This window comes from Brachycentrus maculatus, unplaced genomic scaffold, assembly GCF_059751285.1.
Source record: "Brachycentrus maculatus isolate JH-2025_06_01 unplaced genomic scaffold, ASM5975128v1 h1tg000495l, whole genome shotgun sequence".
Classification (NCBI taxonomy): Eukaryota; Metazoa; Arthropoda; class Insecta; order Trichoptera; family Brachycentridae; genus Brachycentrus; species Brachycentrus maculatus.
In genome coordinates, this window is record NW_028281242.1 from 265876 (window position 1) to 288941 (window position 23066).

At 33.4% G+C, this 23066-nt stretch overlaps 1 protein-coding gene across 2 annotated transcripts in view; it reads right to left on the reverse strand.

The window, feature by feature from the left end:
- The window catches only part of LOC148301978 (uncharacterized), a 145034-nt gene that overhangs the window by 108298 nt on the left and 13670 nt on the right, over nucleotides 1–23066 (reverse strand). For both annotated transcript variants that reach the window (XM_088272352.1, XM_088272353.1), the window contains exon 2: nucleotides 11371–11416. The gene's annotated coding sequence lies outside the window, so the exon portion shown is untranslated. The remainder of the gene's footprint in view (nucleotides 1–11370; nucleotides 11417–23066) is intronic.

The following is a 23066-nucleotide window of genomic DNA, read 5'->3' on the forward strand; positions in this document are numbered from 1 at the left end:
CGCGCGCGAATTTCGCTAAGACAGGTTCTATTTTCAATACGTATTTCCATTCTCCATACCGTTCGTAAGCAAGCTGCGCTGGATTGACTAGCGTTATTGTAATTTATAGGGTGACACGACCGATTATTGGCAGTGTACCAATTACTGGCAGTGCAAGATTAGAAAAAAGAATTAGGAAATTTCCATTGTTTATACCCATTTCATATAAATACTCGTCGATTTTACGAATAAATACTATTGAGATGAACTCTCAAGTACATACGTGTTTTTTCGCTTCGCGCATTTTTTTTTATTTGTTTTTTTTTAGAATATACATAAGGATATTTTTTAACTCCTCACCTTTCAATAAAAGTTTTTTATAAAAACATCTATTTCAAAGGAAAATATTTTTTCAATAATAAAATAACGTTTTAATCAAAATAAGTTAAATATATTTAAACCCTTATCCGCACCCCTATTGTGCATAGGGCACTGCATCATATAAACGGAGTGTTACCATGATCCTTAACACATGAAGGGAATTAATATTAGAGAATACTTGAATAAATATTAGAGTGAAAAATATAATAAATTTCTTGAATGTTTTTCGCAGATACTTTGTGGCAAATTTTATAAACTTTATAAACTTAAACACCCTTGTTTTAACCACTTTTTTATTATTAGTACACTTTTTAACCTACTGGTTTGGTATAAGAATATAATTGAGTATTTTAATGTTTTAGAATTTAATAAAACCTGATGATGATAAGGTTCTTGTCGAAACTGGTAGGTTAAAAAGTGTACTAAGTAATAATAAGAAATTGGTTAAAACGAAGGTGTTTAATTTTATAAAATACAATAAATATAAATGTTACTTGGGTTTAAAGATAATTCTGCCCCAAACGAAGGCAGTTTTCATTTTCATTTTCTCATCGTATGAGGCGATATATAACATTTTATTTTTACATAAAATTTTAATAAAAATATAAATTTGATATTCCACAACAGTCTACGTGAGAAAAAGTAATAAGTAATACAGTTTAAGCCTGCTTGTACACGGGCGTTTTCCGTTTCGTTTTTTGGCTTATGTTTTCAGCTTTCAAATTCCGAAAGCATGAATTCCGTTCAGTGAAAAATGCAGCACAGGAAGACGTATATCCTTACTTGAAAACATGAGATAGCGGATCTATAATAGCACTTAGTCACAGCTTAGAGCGGCTGCAGACAAAGTGAAAATTGCTATAATAATAAAAATCGCTAATCTTGAGGGCCGGTGAAATGGGAATACAACTCGTTCAGAAAAAAAAACGATCGCGTGCTTGGTGTTTATATAAGATTCAAGCATCCGGAATTCCGAAAGAGAAAACATCAGCAAAAAGCGAACGTTTGCGGGGTGCAAAAAGTGTAAAAGTATCAAGCAAATAATTAAATACATCTCTCTACAACATTTTGAGTGTGTCCAAATACTTGTTCACAAATCTGGATTATTTCCAATTATAGGAGTATTTTTCATATTATTTTTAACATCTCATGAAAGATGAAGAAGAATATGGAAGTCTAAAATGGGTAGAGTTGATAGTCTATAATGGGTAGAATTGGTGAATGTTTCACGTGTGTAAAGTGATCACTTAAATCAGACTATGACGGTCGTCAGCCCCGTAAATGCCCAGACTTCCATATTATTCTTCATCTTTGATGAGATGTCAAAAAATAATATATTTCTCTCTATACTAGGCTTAATTACACGACTTTTTTTAAAGTACGGAACAGTGAATAGTTTATACGATATGTAATAGTAACAATATATAACGCGGACCAAGATAGGAGCAATTTGGAAATTATTTTTAGATATGAACAAAGAATGCGGAAGAAGAAAGATAAGATTATAAAGATAGATTTCGAAACTAGCAAAAGTTTAGCGCGATATAATTTAGTACAATAAATTTGGTTTTCACTTATTATGATCATACTTAGAATTATAATATTTTGCGATATGCGTTGGCCGAACGGAATAACGCAGACATTGAAATTTAAAATATGTACATAAACAGCTAGTATAATTTTACTATCGTATGATTAATGAGTAACTGTTATTTTTTCGGTTACCGATTGAGATGATAATCGACATATTTATATACCTAGAAAACGCATAAATACGTAATGCGCAACCATATTTTGGCACTGATTAGCGTGGCCGAGTATAGCTACAATAGTTTAAAATAAATATTTATTCAATTTTCCTTGCAGTTGGCGCGAATCGAACCCGCCACTCCAGTTTCGTAGTCGAGCGTCTGCCCAACTACAACATGGCGCCCGTCTAGATTTACACACCTACCACAATTTTTAGCCCTGATCAATCAACATTACAAAAGTTTACGTTGGCATTTCAGTCCCTATCTCGAGAAAAATCTCTATTGCTCGGTGAGGTCATTCGATGGAATTTTCTCGATCTAAGACTGACGACCGAACTAAGATCGATATCGGAAAAATAGTTTAAATTTGAACGTAATACAGTGGAACCTCTTATAACGAGCAAAATTCGTTCTAGAATCTTACTCGTTAATAGAAACATTTTTGTTTTGACTGGCGCAGAAGTCCTGGCTCACAAGAGAACGTCGTGAAAAGGGACTCGCCCTTTTCTGTCTCGTTTTGCGAAATGTTACTCGTTGAAGGAGAATTTTTGACATTTTTTTGGTCGTTATGCACATTACTCGTTATGAGAGGTTCCACTGTAACGAGATATCGGCCAAAGTCGAGAAACAAGTTACATTGTGGTATTTTTATATCTCCACATACTTGATACGTTATTGCTTCTACATATAGAGTGGCAAATGTTTTCAAGAATGCATATGACGCAGAATCCGTTTTGTCTCTATATTTTGGTATTGTCTAAAGCAGTGCTCTGCAACCTTTTCTCATCTACGACACAATTAAATTCTTCCGAGAATTCCGCGGCACACTAAAAGCTAAAGTACAGAGACCATTGAAAAAATATTTGATGGTAGTAATTATTATAATGATTGTATAAGGGTATTATTTATAATACCTATACCCTTATACCCTTTACTATGAATAAATTATATTGTATACCCACACACAGGCCATGCCTTTGTGGGATCTTTTTTTGTATTCATATTTATATTTTATTCATATTTTTTTGTATTAGAATTTATGTCATGTAATGTAAAATAATTCAAAATAAAAATTATCCGCCTCCGTAGTGTAATGGTCAGTACGCTCAGCTACCGTTTTGGAGATCCCGTGTTCGATTTCCAGGGGGGGGGGTGAAATAAATATAAATGATTTTTTCAGTCTAATATTTATTCAATACTTCCCTGGCCTGGTACCCGAAGCGGAGGGCTAATCACCTTTCCTTCATGTGTTAACCATCAAGATAATACTGCGTTTATATGATGCAGTGTCCTATGCACCATTGGGGTGCGGATAAGGGTTGAGAGAGAATTATTATATCCTACATTTTGAAAAACAGACAATATCATGAAAAATAATTTGTCATCATAAAATGTTATATTTGTATTATGAAAAATAATTTGTCATCATAAAATGTTGTATTCGTATTATGAAAAAAAAATTGTCATCATAAAATGTTGTATTCGTATTATGAAAAATAATTTGTCATCATGAAATGTTGTATTCGTATTATGGAAAATAATTCGTAATCATAAAATGTCATTTACATTGAATTTGATAGCGGCACACCTGTATCCGGCTCACGGCACACCGGTTGCGGAGCACTGGTCTAAGGCACAGATTGGCAAATTGTAATTCCAGCACAAAAAATATCCGCGGGAAGGCTTTTCGACTCTACGTAGTCATGCAAACAATTTTTTTCAAGCCCGAACCTTATTAAAAGTAAACTGAGAAATGGTCTTATTGATGAGAACCTCGAAACGTGCTAAAAATAACGACATGCAAACGTGACTTGATCAAAGTTTCAAAGGAGATGCGAGGATATTATTCGCGATAAAAAGTGTTCTTATGGATATCTTACTTTCGAAAGATTATTCATCAATGAATAAAATCCGTATTAAGCATGTAATCAAGTTTTATTGGATGCATTCGTAATTTAATAAAGGTCTACATTATAATAAAGGTTTACTAAAATTGCAAACAGATTTACAACATTTTGAGTGTGTCTAAATACTTGTTCACAAAATCTGGATTATCTCCAAATACAGGAGTTATTTTCGTATTAATTTTTGACAAAAAATAATATGAAAATAACTCCTGTAATTAGAGATAATCCAGATTTTGTGGACAAGTATTTGCACACACACAAAATATTGTAAATAAATTATCTGGTCAAATTAAAAGCTTAAATTATTGAAAATGAAAATGGTATTTTCTGGCGTTTCTCATGTGAGTGATTGTAATACAGGATTCGGACCTCACATACTAATATAAGTGTTTCTGCTTAGTAAAAAGATTCTTTACCTCACCAATAGATGTCTCTAGTGAAGTTCTAGTGATTCAAGAACAAAGTTTCTAAATTGGTTCATATATAGAACTTCCAAGAATTTGAGTAGTGTGGTTGTCAATAATGGGTAGAATTGGTGAATGTTACACGTGTGTAAAGTGATCACTTAAACCAGCCTATGACGGTCGTCAGCCCCGTAAATGCCCAGACTTCCATATTCTTCTTCATCTTTGATGAGATGTCAAAAAATAATATGCAAACAGATTTGGCTATAAATAATTTTTTAATCGTTTAATGTACATGTTTGGCTCTTTGGCTAATAAGTTTGCTACCACTGGTCTATAGTGTCTCTTGTCAGCGATATATCTCTCGGCGATCCGTTCATCGTCGGTTTTCGGTCGCACATCAAAATGGCGGAAATCATTCTGTCTCTGTCATATCGCTCACTCCTTTCAAGAACGTCATAAATCAAAAAACTTGGTTTTTCAGGAGAATGTTTTTAAAGTTTAAAAATATAATACAATGTTTTAAAAATAAATATCAAGCCAATAGATCTTTTTTGGTAAAACCTGACGGTTTTTTCTCCATTTCAAAAATATTTAATATATTTCAAAAAAATAATTAAACAATGCCTTTTCTTCAAAATGAAAAAACAACACTTTCTGCCCTGTAGCGGGTAAATATTAAGTTTAAAATATGCCGTTTTTGCCGGGATATAGCACATTTTGTGGGCATTCCGAAAACATGCATAGCTGAAAATTGTCGATTTTTGATTTATGACGTTCTTGAAAGGAGTGAGCGATATATCATTCCGTCGCATGTTATAATTTTTTGTTTACAATTCACTGTGGGCACTCAAGATGAAACGACCTTTCTGTAATCTTAGTAGGTTGACAATTTTCCCTGTACCCATGATTGCCAGGATGTTCAACAATGGGCAGAATGGTGAACGTTTCACAGGTGTATAAAGTGATCGCTTAAGCCAGCCAAATGCCGTGTCGTGAACTCTAAGAATATTCAGACTTTCATCTTTCGTACATCGCTCACTCCTTTCAAGAACGTCATAAATCAAAAAACTTGATTTTTCAGTAGAACGTTTTTAAAGTTTTGATATATAATACAATGTAATAAAAATAAATATCAAGCCACTTACTGAATTTTTTACTGTGTAACAGATCTTTTTAGGTAAAACCTGAAGGTTTTTTCTCCATTTGAAAAATATTGAGTATATTTAAAAAATATATTAAAAAACACCTTTTCTTCAAAATGCAAAAACAACGCTTTCTGCCCTGTAGCGGGTAAATATTATGTTAAAAATATGCCGCTTTTGCTGGGATATAGTACATTTTTTGGGCATTCCGAAAACATGCACAACTGAAACTTGACGATTTTTGATTTATGACGTTCTTGAAAGGAGTGAGCGACATATAAAAAGAACGATGAATGGTTCATATCAAGTCGATACACGTATAACTCTTCACCTCTTCGAATGCGTAGAATATCATTGCAAGCACATAGTATTGATATATTCGGCACGTATTCTGTTTGTTATTCCTCGAGTTATTTTGGGACGTCTAACAATTTAGAGTATGTAAAATTATAGTTTACACAGCGACGATATTTTAATACAGAACAGTAATATGCGGTACAATAATAATAAATAATAATAATAAAACCCTTACCGCACCCCAATGGTGCATAGGGCACTGCTTCATATAAACGCAGTGTTATCTTGATCGTTTACACATGAAGGAAAGGTGATCAGCCCTCCACTTCAGGTACCAGTCCAGTGTAATATTGAATAAATATTAGAGTGAAAAAATCACTTATATTTATTAAATCCCCCTGGGAATCGAACCCGGGACCTCCAGAACGGTAGCCGAGCATGCTGACCATTACAATAGGGAGGCGGACAAGACAATAATACCCCAACGAAATCGTTTCGGGAGTGATCGAGAAGTAAGAGCGGTTTCTTTCCTTATATCACTATAGGATGCTAAGGTTGAATAATAATTTAGAAAATACTGATAATGTCAAATCGACATTTTTAATGATGGCATTGAGAAAAATCAACTAACTAACTAACCATCACGCCGCTTCCCCGCAGGGGTAGGCAGAGAGAATCGAACGCCACAACACTCTGTCTTTGCAAACATTCTTCGCCTCTTCCACATTCATGCATCTCCTCATACATACCCGACGATTATTACGACTCCTGACCCGGCCGCTTTCAAGTATTTAACATACTTGATTGTGCCAAGTTTTCCCCGGTCTTCCTCTGCTTCATTTCAAACTAAATTCGCCTCATAAAAATACAAGAGGTCTATGGTATTACCAGATTGGTGAAATCAATTTGAAATACAGTCTTGAATTTTGTGCCTTATACAGCTTAGTTTAATTTCACTTTTAATTTTTACTCATTATTTTTTTTCATTACATTGAATTGTTTTTACTCTTTTTTTACAACCAAATTTTTATTCTTTATATTATATATCTACGTATTTCACCTGCGCCTTTATTTGTTTCTGTAAGTTTGTTGTGTTCTCATCTAATTGATGAAAAATATTCAAACAATTTGCATTGCACTGTATTTCATTTCTTGTATTGTGTTTTTCATTGTTTGTGAACCATATATAAATAAATAAATCACCAATAACTAACAAATAATTATTAGTATGTAAAAATAAAGAGAAAAAGGCAAAAGAAATATATATATCGCTCACTCCTTTCAAGAACGTCATAAATCAAAATTTGTCAATTTTCTGTTGTGCATGTTTTCGGAATGCCCAGAAAATGTACTATATCCCAGCAAAAGAGGCATATTTTTAACTTAATATTTACCCGCTACAGGGCAGAAAGTGTTGTTTTTGCATTTTGAAGAAAAGCCATTGTTTAATAATTTTTTTAAAATATACTAAATATTTTTCAAATGGAGAATAAACCTTCAGGTTTTACCTAAAAAGATCTGTTGCACAGATGATATTTATTTTTAATACATTGTATTATATTTTTAAACATTAAAAACGTTCTCCTGAAAAATCAAGTTTTTTTGATTTATGACGTTCTTGAAAGGAGTGAGCGATATGTACTTTAAACTCGTACGTAGTTTCATACATTCAATTCACATTATTTTAGTTAATATTTTCTAATTCATATAATAATAAGTAAGAAGGTACATCGTTGACACGAATTGTGCAACACAACACGCGCTGTGAACTAAGTAGTGCGCCAACTCAATAAGGTGATTGTAATAATACTTACTCGTATGTACTCTCCTCGAATTACTATATGATTTCTACATTACAACTATACTACATTGCAGGCAGGTAGGTGGTTTGACGAGAAACAGAAAGTTCTCCGTTCAGAGATGACACACGGTCTGATTTTATTTTGTTTGAGAATTTTACAGAACAGTTACATCAAGTCGTCCACATATACGTGTTTTACAAAATAAGTACTTGTACAGGATGTTCATTTTAGAGGTATTCAAATTCAAATTTCCACAAATAAATTGCTGGTGGCACCCGCCGCGTGGCATGTTGCGCCATCTTGTTGAAACCACAGCTTTGTCACATATGTGCCATTAACTGAGGTACGGAAAAGTCAGTACATTTATCATAGTTTTGTATAATTTACAAAATCACTAATGTGAAATACATTTGTAAATTATAAATTTGTGAAAATATTTGGAATAGGGATGGGAAAAGGGGAATGTGTATTTATTTATATACATATAATATATATATATATATATATATATATATATATATATATATATATATATATATATATATATATATATATATATAATAGCAATATAGGTAATACTAGCAAATTTACGAATAAATACTAAAAACGCATTTGCTTGCTCAATCATTTCCACAATCTCCATTTCCGCCTTCAAATCAAATGAAGCGCCTTCGAGATAGTATTTTACGAAAAAAGCATTATATAAACTAACCCAATTCATTATTATTATTATCATAAACTGTTAATTATAAATGGCTTATTTGAAAAAAATACATACATTTATGCTTGGCGCACGAAGTAGATGTGTGTGTACTTAATTTAATCCATACGGCGAAAACAAAACATCTTCTGGAAACTAAAGATAAACAGAATTTCCGTGCTAAGCTTGCTAAAATTACAAACGTAAGGTAGCCAGCACACGCGAGTCTTCCGGCGGCGTTTTCCTCTTCCGGAATTCCGAACGCACAAACTTCATACAAAACTACAAAGCACAGCCTTTTTTTTAGGGGCAAAAAATATTCCAAATTGGCAGTATTTGTACGAGTTTTACAAGTAGAGAATTACGAATGAGAATATGAAACGCGCGTGTGCTGCCTGCCTAAGCCAATATCATATCCAGGGCCTGCGTAAGGCATTTGAATAATAATAGTCATTTCGGACCCAAAACTAAACAATGTCGTATCTGCAAAAACACTCCTTTAGCAAATTTTTATTCCATATATTTTTTTTACATAAGAAAATATTTGTTTTAGCTAGCCGTACCCGGCTACGCGTACATGTGGCTCAGTCTGGTGAAATGAAAAAAAAAGAAAAACGTAAGTACAAATTTGCAGTTTTATTTTATGTTTCGGCATTTACTTTGTGGTATAACATGATAAAATTATTTAGATATGTGATCACTTAAACCAGTAGCTGATCAGTTATGAGAAAAAATGGTCAGAGTGGAAAGGGTTAAGATTACTCATTCTTGTTCAGAATTGTGACAACAGATTCTGAAATATTTCATTTGCCTTTTGTCTCTTTAGTCTACGGAGACCTACCCCCTCCCCCTTCTACCCTTACAGTTTATCATTATACATTCATAACGGAATGGAGCTTGTCCAAATATTTGATTAGGAATTTAATATAGCATGATGTCCTGATTGTGTAGCCTTTCTTTGTACGCTGATCGTAGATAAGAAGCAATTTCCTACATTGTTTTTTGACATCTCAACATAGATGAAGAAGAATATGGAAGTCTGGGCATATGCGGGGCTGACGACTGTGAAATTCTGGTTAAGTGATCACTTTACACACATGTAACATTCACCAATTCTACCCATTATTGACAAGCACACTACTCACATTCTTGGAATGAAATCGATGAATGTTACACGTGTGTAAAGTGATCACCAGCATATGACGGTCGTCAGCCCCGTAAATGCCCAGACTTTCATGTTTTTCTTCATCTTTAATGAGATAATACGAAAAATAACTTATTTATTGTAACTGCAGACAGTTGGTAGAATTCCATATTGAATTGTTGGGTAATATATCCAAAATAAAACAAGGTTTATTTGATTGAATTCTACATTTATTTATGTATATGTTAATTAGTGACGCGTGTCGTCTTCTTGGGACATATAACTCCTTTAATAAGAGATAAGTATTTGGACAAACTCAAAATGTTGTAAAAAAATGCGGCATTAAAAAAATACAGGCCGGAGAGATAAAGGTTGAATACCAGTGATCTTCAAGGACAGCATCAAAGTTACACCAATTTACACATCCTAGCTTACAAGTTACACGGCCAGGAGTTAGGACCCGCGATAAGTAATATTAGTTATCCAAATTAATTTCCATTGTCGCTCGCAGACTTATGCCAAGTTACATTATCATCATTTGAAAGTGGTACAAGTTTTGCAAGGCCCGGGGCAGAATGAGGGTTAAATTTTGAATTAATTAAACATCATACCGACCCGCAATAAATATCCCAAATAAGGACACAAGGATATTTGATGTTGAAATTTAATACGGGCAAATAAATAAATAAAATGTAAGGGGCAAATCAAAGCACCCGTACGAAGCTTTCTTAATATATTATTAGATTAAAACCAATGTTTTTAGCTTTTCCACTTTATTTTTATTTGACCAGCGACCGGGTTTCGTCGTTACCGACATCATCAGACTGGTGATGTCGGTAACGACGACACCCGGTCGCTGGTCAAATAAAAATAAAGTGGAAAAGCTAAAAATATTGGTTTTAATCTAATATTATATTAAAAATGCAATTCCATCACGAAGTGTCAGTGGATAATATGAACCTTTTTTAAATGAAAAAAATAAAGATGTGAAAAAGTCAATAAAACCCTTAAAAAAAGTCACCATTACACCGCTTCCCCGCAGGGGTAGGCAGAGAGAATAAAACGCAATACCAATATGTCTATGCAAACCATCTTCTCCTCTTCCACATTCATGAACCTCCTCATACATACTCGCCGATTATTCCGACTCCTGACCTGACCACGCAGTTTATATTACCAAGTATTTGAAATACACGATCATGCCAAGCTTTCCTCGGTTTTCCTCTACTGCTATTTTCAACTAAATTGCGCCTGATATTTTTTACTGTTATTTCATACCCAAACCATCTCAACACACCTTTCTAAACTTTTATCTTTCGATAAAGCTTATCTCAGCCATGCGTTCTTTCCTTATATCACCATTCGCATATATCGTTTTGCCGCACATTCGTTTGAGAGATCGCATTTCGACTGCATTCAACACGTTCAACCTTCTTTTTTCAACTCCATGCTTCACTTCCACACATTAGGGTTGGAACCAGGACTCCATTGTGCACTAAATCCCAAACGAAGAATTCGCTGGTATTGGTACGTAAAGTCAAAATTTGTGTAAAATTTTGAATGCGAAAATGGGTAGAGTCTTTGTCTTCTTATTCTAATCCTTTTCCGCACGCAGTGTTGCATAGGGCACTGCATCTTATCGACATAGTGTCATCTTGATCGTTAATAGCATGAAGGAAAAGGTGATAGTCGAACATAGAAAGATATGTCTGCACGCGAACTAACAACAATATTTAGAGTTGTATCGTGCGAGTAAAAAAGAACCGATATCTTTAAAGACATATTTAAGGTTGAGTTAAATAAAAAATAAAAAGCAAAAAGTTTACTAAGTTTTACAAAATAATAGAAATAATGTCTTACCTTTTAGGAGTTTTCTTACAAAGCTGTTCAACGAATCCTTAAAAACCTAGAAAAAAAAAGAAAACAACACATGAACTTTAAACACTGCTGTAAAAAATCGAATACCTTAATATTCATAAGAGGAAAATAATGAACGTCGGTCATTACTTCCTCAGAAGAAAAAATTTAAATTATTTTGCCAGTTACAATGTGATGACGTCAGATAAAAAAAAAGACTGCGATGTAATCTAAAGATTTGCATAACGTTTGTATGAGGAATCGAGGTAAAGGAATTTTGAGTTGTGACGTTGATGTCGTGAACGAGCGACCAAAAATGCATATTATTTTACCTTCTTGACATCTCAACAAAGATGAAGAATAATATCGAAGTGTGGGTATTTAAAGAGCTTACAATTTGTCATGGGCTGGTTATGTTAACACGTGCAATATTCACTCGTCTACCCATGATTGACAACCACACTACTCAAATTTTGTAATATACATATGATCAACACATGACGTTCCGTGATTGAGTTCACAATAGCCATCTGTAATTGGATTATTGTTGGTCGTTTCACAAGCTTTAAAATGGATAATAACGAAGTTTGTGCTTCAAATGTTGATTTTTATTCATATTTATAATAATAATAATAATAAAACCCTTATCCGCACCCTAATGGTGCATAGGGCACTGCGTCATATAAACGCAGTGTTATCTTGATCGTTTACACATGAAGGAAAGGTGATCAGCCCTCCGCTTCAGGTACCAGTCCAGGGTAATATTGAATAAATATGACAGTGAAAAAATCACTAATATTTATTTTTACCCCCCTTGGGAATCGACCCCGGGACCTCCAGAACGGTAGCCGAGCGTGCTGACCATTACACTACGGAGGCGGACATTTGTCTGCCTCCGTAGTGTAATGGTCAGCACGCTCGGCTACCGTTCTGGAGGTCCCGGGTTCGATTCCATAATTATAAACATGTTATTTTTTACAATTATATGTAAAAATTCAATGAAAAATATCGCACATACTCGCCAAGTAACAAATAATATACAACATTTTGGTGTGTCCAAATATGTACTAGTTCACAAATTTGGATTTAACCACTAGGGAGTTATTTTTACATTTTTTTGACATTTTAACATAGATGAAGAAGAATACGGAAGTCTGGGTATTTACAGGGCGTATGACCGGTCATAGGCTGGTTTAATCCAGATTTGTGAACAAGTATTTGGAAACACTCAAAATTTTATAAGTAAAACTTAAATTTAAAACAAAACTGACATTAGAACACATTTTACTTTATATTGCATTATCCTGTTTTGACTAATGTGCAAAGGCAAACAGTCGCTAGTTAAAAACAGTAATTTTGAGATAAACGAGTTTCTTGTTAACTTAAAATGATGCTTTTTGCCAACACATGTATCAAATGAATACAATTTTGCGGCTATTTGGAAAGTGAATATCTCGGTAAAGGAAAGAGATAGAGCAAAATCTGTGATTGTATAAGATAGAGGCCAGATATAAGAATGCTTTGAGCCGTGTTTAGCCAAACAGCCGCAAATTGAGTTACGGCTAGTTGCCTGTACACATTAGTTAATAATTTAATATTAAAATGTTATGATAAAACCGATGCTTTCTAAATACATACATTCACTTATTTATTTTTTTACAAAAATGTTAATAAAATTAGTATATAACCACTCACCGAGATTTTTACGTCTACCGGTTTCGAGACGTACCCGTCTCTTCGTCAGGACAATCACTAGCACAGCATGCAAACAATACTACCCTTCACCACCATAGCACCATTTACACACTCAAAACTACACAAAATGTCTAACACATGCGATTTTTGGTCGACCCGAAGACCAACATGCACTATAGTGCATGTGTAGTGACCCGAAGACCAACACGCAACATGCACTGGTCTTCGGGTCGACCAAAAATCGCATGTGTTAGACATTTTGTGTAGTTTTGAGTGTGTAAATGGTGCTATGGTGGTGAAGGGTAGTATTGTTTGCATGCTGTGCTAGTGATTGTCCTGACGAAGAGACGGGTACGTCTCGAAACCGGTAGACGTAAAAATCTCGGTGAGTGGTTATATACTAATTTTATTAACATTTTTGTAAAAAAATAAATAAGTAAAAATGACTAACCACAAAGTAAATGCTTTAAATATTAATAATATTGAGAATAACATACATTCACGTATATTTATAAAACGTCTATTTTCCATTCATCTTGTTGAGCAATCAAGTTTCGCGTTGACCTATTCCAGTGCCTTCTCGAGTAATAAGCTACTTAGTAAAAAAACAAAAACCGTCTCGAGCGATCACATGTGCTCTCTCTTGCGACTGATTTCCATACTATTACTCGGCGGCCTAGCAATGGCTCCCATAATATGTGATCGCGCACGGACCATTGTTTGGAGACATTTTTAGACCGCAGCTGATGAAAGTGCATTGCGCGGATGCATAATATTTATATCTCAATGAACGCTTGCGCAAGAGACAAAGGCCTAAGAATAATGACGGCCTCGATAGCATATTGCACTAGTGATTCTATCATACAAATGATCTGAAATGCACCGAAACACGTGTCACAATAGATTTTAAGAAAAAGTGATAGTTATAAAGTAAAAATTAAAATATTATTTTTTGACATCTCATCAAAGATGAATAAGAATATGAAAGTCTGGGCATTTTCGGGGCTGACGACCGTCATAGGCTGGTTTAATCACTTTAACATTCACACGTGTAACATTCAACAATTCTACCCATTATTGACAATATGAAAATAGCTCCTGTAATTGGAGATAATCCAGATGTTGTGAACAAGTATTCGGACATACTAAAAATGTTGTAAAAAAAATAAAAAAATAAAAATTGATAGATTTTTACAAATCCATTAGCCGAATTAATTAACGATTAGTCAGTTTTGTTTTTAAAAAATCTTTTTTTTAATATTTATTATATACCTATCAGCGGAAGCTAAACTGGCAGTGCACAACGGAGTCCTGGTTCCAACTCTAATGTATGGAAGTGAAACATGGAGTTGGCAAAAGAAGGATGAAAGTAGACTGAATGCAGTCGAAATGCGATCTCTCAGAAGAATGTGCGACAAAACGATGTATGATAGATGTACGAATAGTGAAATAAGGAAGGAATGCAAAGCCGAGATAAGCATTATCGATAAAATTGAGAAAGGTGTGTTGAGATGGTTTGGACATGTAGAACGAATGAGTGAGGAAAGAACGGTAAAACAAATTTATGAGGCGAATGTTAGCGGGAAAAGAAGCAGAGGAAGACCGAGTAAAACATGGCACGATCAGGTATGCCAAATACTTGAAAGTGGTCAGGAGTCGTAACAATCGGCGGGTATGTATGAGGAGATGCATGAACGTGGAAGAGGCGAAGAATGTTTGCAAGGACAGAGTGGTGTGGCGCTCTATTCTCTCTGCCTACCCCTGCGGAGAAGCGGCGTGATGGTTAGTTAGTTAGTTAGTTAGTATTACCAACAAACATAACCAACAAGTGTAAGTCCCTCTCCAAGCACACGATCTCAGTCTCTTTATTGAAGAGAACTGCGTTTATAATTTTAATATTATAAGTACAAACGTTTATAAAATTAATTAAAATTATTTTTTGTAAAAACATTTGTAACATGTTGAGATGTCAAATGTAAAAAAAAAACCCTAAGTGGAGAAACCTAGATTTGTGAACAAGGATTTAGAGACATTAAAAATTTTGTTAGTATTAAACGTATTTATTATTTCTCTGTCATGAAATTATCACATATCGCTCACTCCTTTCAACAAAGTCATATATCAAAAAAAAATCTTTTTCAGGAGATCGTTTTTAAAGTTTAAAAATATAATAAATGTATTAAAAATAAATATCAAACCACTCATTGAACTTTTAACTGTGCAAGAAATCTTTTTAGGTAAAACCTGAATGGTTTTTTTTCCATTTGAAAAATACCAAGCATATTTAAAAAAATAATTAAACTTTACTTTTTCTTCAAAACGAAAATACAACACTTTCTGCCCCATAGCGGGTAAATATAAAGTTAAAAATTTGCCGCTTTTGCTGGGATATAGTACATTTTTGGGCATTCCTAAAACATGCACAGCTGAAAGTTGACGATTTTTGATATATGACGTTGTTGAAAGGAGTGAGCGATAAATTAATACCTATATTTATCATCAATTAATACCAATATACATCATTAACATATAACGAACATACGTAAATGGTTAATAACCCAGCAATATATATTAATATTATTTAATGACGAGGAATCTCTATTGAACCCTTTATGGTGTGTGATATTATGTAAATACCAAACCATTTACTTAGCATTAATTATACGTATTGAAAATTGAAGGTTAAACAGCTTTATACATCAAGAAACGTACTAATGATAGTGTCAACGATTCGCTTTAGGTATCATTAAATGCGTCGACATTAGAACACACATTTGAGTAATAGCGGATATATCGTAGTCATACAGGAGAAAATGACCAAGTGCATTTTGTACAAATATGTGATCACTGACTATATGATATCTTACTAGCTTAATATTGCCCTGAAAAAATCCCAAAGGATTTTAAACTTGGAAGTAGGTATTATATATTGCTTTGTTAAAAATGACTGTCTGAATTGATGTTTATTTTCTTGCCAAGCAAAAGTGATTTAAATGACCCTCCTGAACATTTTACGTTTTGTTAGTTGGTCACTTACTCCTGTACGACTACGATATGTAATGGAATAGTATATTTATAACTACTACCTCCAAGTAAAATTATGATCTCATCACTGCAGAATAAAAACACACGGTAATTATATTAAATAACATCGTAAGTACCCGGCCACGCGTTACTGTGGCTCAGTGTGGTTAAATATAAATGAATGAAGAGAGTTTATACAAACACAAGCGTATTCTGATGCGCTATTACAAAATTTCAAATTGATTGTCTAATAACTTCAGGAGATTTCAAATTTATATTTTTCACAACATTTTGAGTGTGTCCAAATACTCGTTCACAAATCTGGTTTTATCCACTGATGTGTTAATTTTTTAATGTTTGAGATCCAAACATTGATGAAGAAGAATATGGAAGCGTGGGTTCTACAGGGCTTATGACCTATCAAATATTTTTAATATTTGACGCATTTCAACAAAATGCTAGTATTGATGGCATAAAACCACACGCCGACATTATAATCTACCTGATTCGAGGCGTACCCGTCTCTTCGTCAGGACAATCACTACACCAGCATGCAAACAATACTACGCATCTCTACCATAGTCCTATTCACACACTTACAACTATACAAAATATAAATATGTGCTGCGCTTCATGCACCAGTCCAGGGTAATATTAAATAAATATTAGAGTGATAGTAATATATATATATATATATATATAATATATATATATATATATATATATATATATATATATATATATATATATATATATATATATATATATATATATATATATATATATATATATATATATAGATATATAAATATATATATATATATATATATATATATATATATATATATAATATATATATATATATATATATATATATATATATATATATATATATATATATATATATATATATATATATATAGATATATAAATATATATATATATATATAGATATATATATATATAAATATATATATATATATATATATATATATATATATATATATATATTGCATTATAGTTTCAAATTGCCTTCTGACTTGTGTCTATGTTTTTCCAACAATCGCTGCCAAAGTGCTAAATTTCTAAACGTCTCGCCGCACACACATGTCGGGTAAACTGGTTGCCGATACTAAGTATACCAGTCGGCATAAGGAATCACTTTCGATTTGTGGCGTAAACAGTTTTACTACTACTGACTACCACCGGTGACCGACTCGGCTTGGAGCAGGGGTGCGCAAACTTGGGCCAACTCGACCCAGACGTGGCACTTATCAAACATTACAACATTTTGAGTGTGTCCAAATACTTCACATCTGCGAACGAGTGCACTTCTTCACAATTTCCTATTTTCAAACATTCGTTTGTCCATACTTAATTTTTTCAAGTATTCGTTTGAAAACTAGGCGAAACAATTGTCACAAAATAGACAATACAATAAACTTTGTAGACCCAAAAAAATTAGTGTTTGATTTAAGATTTAATACATAAATTAAAATGGAGTTCTACAAAATTAACGCCAAATATATAAATCCTTCACATTTTATTATTTTTTTATTATGTTACTCTCACAAATTTGGATTATGTCCAGGAGTTATTTTTTGCATTTTTCATATCTCAACATATTAATTTATTTTTATTTATTTAATATAGTTCCTTAATTCCATTAGTCTTTTTTTAAAAATACAATTAATTTGCTTGACATTGCTACTTCTGACAATCTTAAAATTAGTTAAGCTGTTCCTCTCCAACAAAGAGACTAAGCTCTTGTGCTTGGAGAGGGATTTACACTCATTGTTTATTGTTTATGCTTATGAGTGATACAATAGTGTTTTTCTATTTTTTTTTATTTTGTGTGTGTCTGTTTTATAAAGGGTCCGCCAAATAACTTTTTTTTTTTGAAAATGCTATAAAAAAAAAACTAAAAAACTTCGGCTGTGTGGCACGTAGCGCCGTCCTGTTGAAACCAAATGTTGCCAATATCCTCCTCTTCAATTTTTGTGAACAAAAATCCGTTCAACATGGCCCGATAACGATCGCCATTGACTGTAACGGCCACTCCTTGCTCATTTTCAAAGAAAAATGGCCCAATTATGCCTCTGGACCAAAATCCGCACCAAACAGTGACTCGTTTTGGGTGTACCGGCTTTTCAATGTATGCGTGCGGGTTTTCTGTGCCCCAAATACGACAATTTTGCTTGTTTACATACCCGCCAAGATCAAAATGAGCTTCATCCGAAAAGATGATTTTTTTGGCAAAATCGGCATCTTCTGTAAGTCGATCGCAGGCCCACTCAGCGAAGCGAAAACGCATTGGATGGTCAGTTGGCTTCAACTCCTGAACCAATTGGACTTTGTATGGCGTCATACCAAGGTCTTTATGCAAAATTCGTCTCAATGATGTCTCCGAAATGTTCAATTGTTGAGAACGACGGTGAATTGATGTTGATGGCGCTTCACGCACACTTTCTGCCACAACATCGATATTCTCGGGTGTACGCACTGTTTTTGGCTTTTCACGCTTTGGTTTATCGATGAGGATGCCAGTTTCTTTCACTTTTTTCACAAGATAACGAACATACGGAGCTGACGGTGCTTCTCTTCTTCCAAAAACCGTACGCAATTTTCGCACACATTCTGCAACATTACCATGATTTTCAAAGTAATGTCGCAATATTTCCCAGCGTTGTTCAAGCGTATACACAACCATATTCGCTCAGCGGAAGGATAAAACTAATTATCTGTCAAATCAGACATGAGCTAAGTGTTACCATTCACGAAATAAGCACTAGTTGAAAAAAAAACTTTAGATGGCGGACCCTATATTAATATGTTTCGATTAATACGTGTTACGATATTGATCAATATACCTACGAATTCCAAAATTTTTAGTTGTGTAGTTGTCAATCATGGGTAGAATTGGTTATCACTTAACTGTAACAGGTCATAAACCCTGTAAATACTCTGACTTCCTTATTCTTCTCCTTTGTTGTTCATTTATTTTTCATCAGAAAAAAATACAAATTACAATTTATGATTATGTGACTGCCAAATAAAAAAATTAAAAAAATATTTAAAGAAATGTCATAATAAAAAGTGTGCGAACTCTGGAAACTTTTAAAAATTGACACGCGAGAATGCCGTTACTTAAAAATCCCCGACATAATCAAAATCAAAATTACTCTAAAATTAGACTTGAGTCATTGACGATAATTTGGGCAGTGAAATAAAATGTTTATATTATTTAATCACATAGCCATTTTAATTTGCACATTTTCCAAGCGAAAATTTACAATCAGTTTTATCTATGTGCGCAATGTTCGTGTGCGCTTTCTTTCGATAGCCAAATTGACAGAACGTATGAAATGGGTACACCATCCCTGGTGTTAGTAGGTACAGTAAAACCTCGATATAACTGACCAATAAGTGGAGGTGGTGTCTGTTAAAACCGAAAATCCGTTATATAAAAAATGAGTTTAAAATAAATCTTTTTTTTTTTAAATATGAACACTGTAATTAGATATAAATAAACAATATAAAACACAAACAAAATTATATTTATTGTCTTCGGACACTAGTCGTGAAGTGACGTTGCTATCAGATATCGAGGCGCTTGCTTTCGGTTATTCTGCTTTGGTAAAGTTTTGATTGCACATTTGAAGTTTTGAGACATAATTATAAAAATTGTTTACACGCGGCGACAATTGAATGTGAAATGTAAATATGAAAAGGACGTATTTATTTTGTTAACATTTAAGAAAGAGAGAATGAAAAATATTTATTCAATATATAATAGTTAGTCTTTTTTGTACAATTTCTATACGTTTCTACTTAACACAATCTTATAATTTTAGTTGCGCTGAGCCTCTCCAAACAAAAGACAGCTCTTGTGCTTGGAGAGGGACTTTTTTCTTATTTTTTTCATGATATGTTATACATTTCAAAAATATATTACTTGGAAAATCATTTTTATGCAGTGAGAGGGAGTTATCTTGTTTAGTTTTTTTTTATTGTATGGTCTGTAAATGTTTTTAGTGTTCGTTAAGTTCCTTTTTTTAGAGTGTTTGTGTCTTTTATATTATTAATTTCTAAAATTAGGGTATTGATCGGATATTTTGTCCGTTATATTCGAGGTTCGTTGAAAAGAGGTCCGCTATATCGAGGTTTTACCGTATTATAAAAGTGGATTTGTGTTTGTTCTGTGTTGTGTTATGCAAGCTGCGAACGTGCAAGAATACGAATCAGCAACAATCGTTGAGTAAGGCCACCATCAAAATAAACAAGTAGAAAAGAGAAAACATCTCAGAGAATAATCATATTCTAGATACATTTCGTATAGTTGCTATGGCAACATTTCGCAAGAATTCGCCAGTTGATGCTGCCCGCCAATAGATAAACATTATACATTTCGCTCACTCCTTTCAACAACGTCATACTATGTATCAAAAAAACTTGATTTTTCAGGAGATCGTTTTTAAAGTTTAAAAATACAATAAAATTTATTAAAAATTAATATCAAGCCACTTAATGAAATGAACTTTTTACTGTGCAACAGATCTTTTTTGGTGAAACCTGAATGTTTATTCTCCATTAGTATGTTAAAAAAATAATTAAGCAATACCTTTTCTTCAAAATGCAAAAACAACACTTTCTGCCCCGTACATTTTCTGGGCATTCCGAAAATATGCTCAACTGAAAATTGACGATTTTTAATATATAACGTTGTTGAAAGGAGGGGGCGATTTGTAGTATCTAGAGTCGATTATTGTAACGGTATATGATTAACCAAACAATAAAATGTCTCGACTGCATCAGTATTAAGGCGGTATATTTCGATAGCCCGCAAATTAATTTTAACAGGAAACTAACTAACTAACTAACCATCACGCTGCTTCTCCGCAGGGGTAGGCAGAGAGAATAGAACGCCACACCACTCTGTCTTTGCAAACATTCTTCGCCTCTTCCACGTTCATGCATCTCCTCATACATACCCGCCGATTATTACGACTTCTAACCTGACCGCTTTCAAGTATTTGGCATACTGATCGTGCCATGTTTTTCTCAGTATAACAGGAAACATTTAACGTTATTAATTTTTTTGCTTAAAACACCGTTTTTGTATTGAATAAAATAAGTTTTTCTTCGGAATAAAATGCTTTTAAAAATTAAAAGTTAGTGAAAGGTAAGAATGTAAAAAAATAAATAAAAAAATATTTTTTCAATATGTATTCTGAACAATAAGGAAAATTCCAATAAACCAAACTTAAGTGCTATATATCCGGTTCCTATTTTCAATAAATAATTTTTATTAAGTTTCACGTTTTTTATTGCGTAGTCCGCCAGACGAAATTTCAGTTATTAAGGGTTTAGGTAGTATTTTACGAAAATGGAGGTGTTTTAAATATTCAATATTTTTTTCAATATCAGTTTGTTATTTCAGGCATATTGTTTTTTAAACTCAATATATTAAGATAAACAAGATGTACGTTACAAATATTCAAATTCAATGTGTACATACATATTATACAACACTTTTATTTGTTGACATCTCATCAAAGATGAAGAAGAATATGGAAGTCTGGGCATTTACGGGACTGACGACCGTCATAGGCTGGTTTAAGTGATCACTTTACACACGTGTAAGATTCACCAATTCTACCCATTATTGACAACCACACTACTCAAATTCTCGGAAGTTCTGTATATATGAACCAATTTAGAAACCTTGTTCTTGAATCACTAGTAATTCACTAGAGACATCTATTGGTGAGATGTAAAGAAGCTTTTTACTAAGCAGAAACTCTTATATTAGTACGTAAGGTCCGAATCCTGAATTATAATCACACACATGAGAAACGACAGAAAATACCATTTTCATTTTTATTATTTAAGCTTTTAATTTGACCAGACAATTTATTTACACACTCAAAATGTTATTCAACACTATCGTATAATATATTTTCCTTCTCTGCTGCACCGTTTAACGCTGAAGGTTGGCAATCATCACGGCAATTTTCACTTTGTCTGCGACCGCTCAAAACAATGACAAAGCGCTACAGTGGAACCGCTTTCCGTGTTGTTAGGGCAGGATATACGTCTTCTTGCTGTGCTGCATTTTACCTTCGACTCAACCTTGCGAATTGCCTTGTACACATGTCACAAACGAACATCGTAGAAAAATGCACTCACCAATTAACAGTAGAATCCAATGTAATTGACTGCATTTTAAACAAAGTTCATACATACAGTATAAGTATACATTTAATTGTTTTTTGTTAGATTTTAAATATGACCTCGTAAGGCGAAACAGCTATCGCAAAAAATAAATCAATTCAGTAGAATCAAAAATCAAACTTTTAATTGAATTATTAGTTATGGAAGTATACGAAGAAAATGTCCGTCTCCGTAGTGTAATGGTCAGCACGCTCGGCTACCGTACTGGAGGTCGTGGGTTCGTTTCCCAGGGGAGGGGGGTCAAATAAATATATACATATATAAGTGATTTTTTCACTCTAAAATTTATTCAATGTTAACCTGGACTGCTACCTGAAGCGGAGAGCTGATTACCTTTCCTTCATAATTTAATGATCAAGATAACACTGCGTTTATATGGTGCAGTGCCCTATGCACCATCGGGTGGGGATAAGGGTTTGAAGAATACATTGAAGAGACACTTAATAATCGAAAACTGCATTTGTGTGACGTCAAATTAATTGATATTAATTAATGGATGACGATTATTATTTATTTATTATTACTGCACAAAGGATGTTATCACAGTTGTCATGTCGTGTGCATTTCTGCCTCGTTCTTTATGCTCCGGTATTGATGCATGTTGAGCCTAATTCCAAACCAAGCTATATTAGTTTTTTTAACTCAACCCAAAAATAGCAACAACAGAAAAAAAATTTTACAACATTTTGAGTGTGTCCAAATACTTGTTCACAAAATCTGGATTGTCTCCAATTACAGGAGTTATT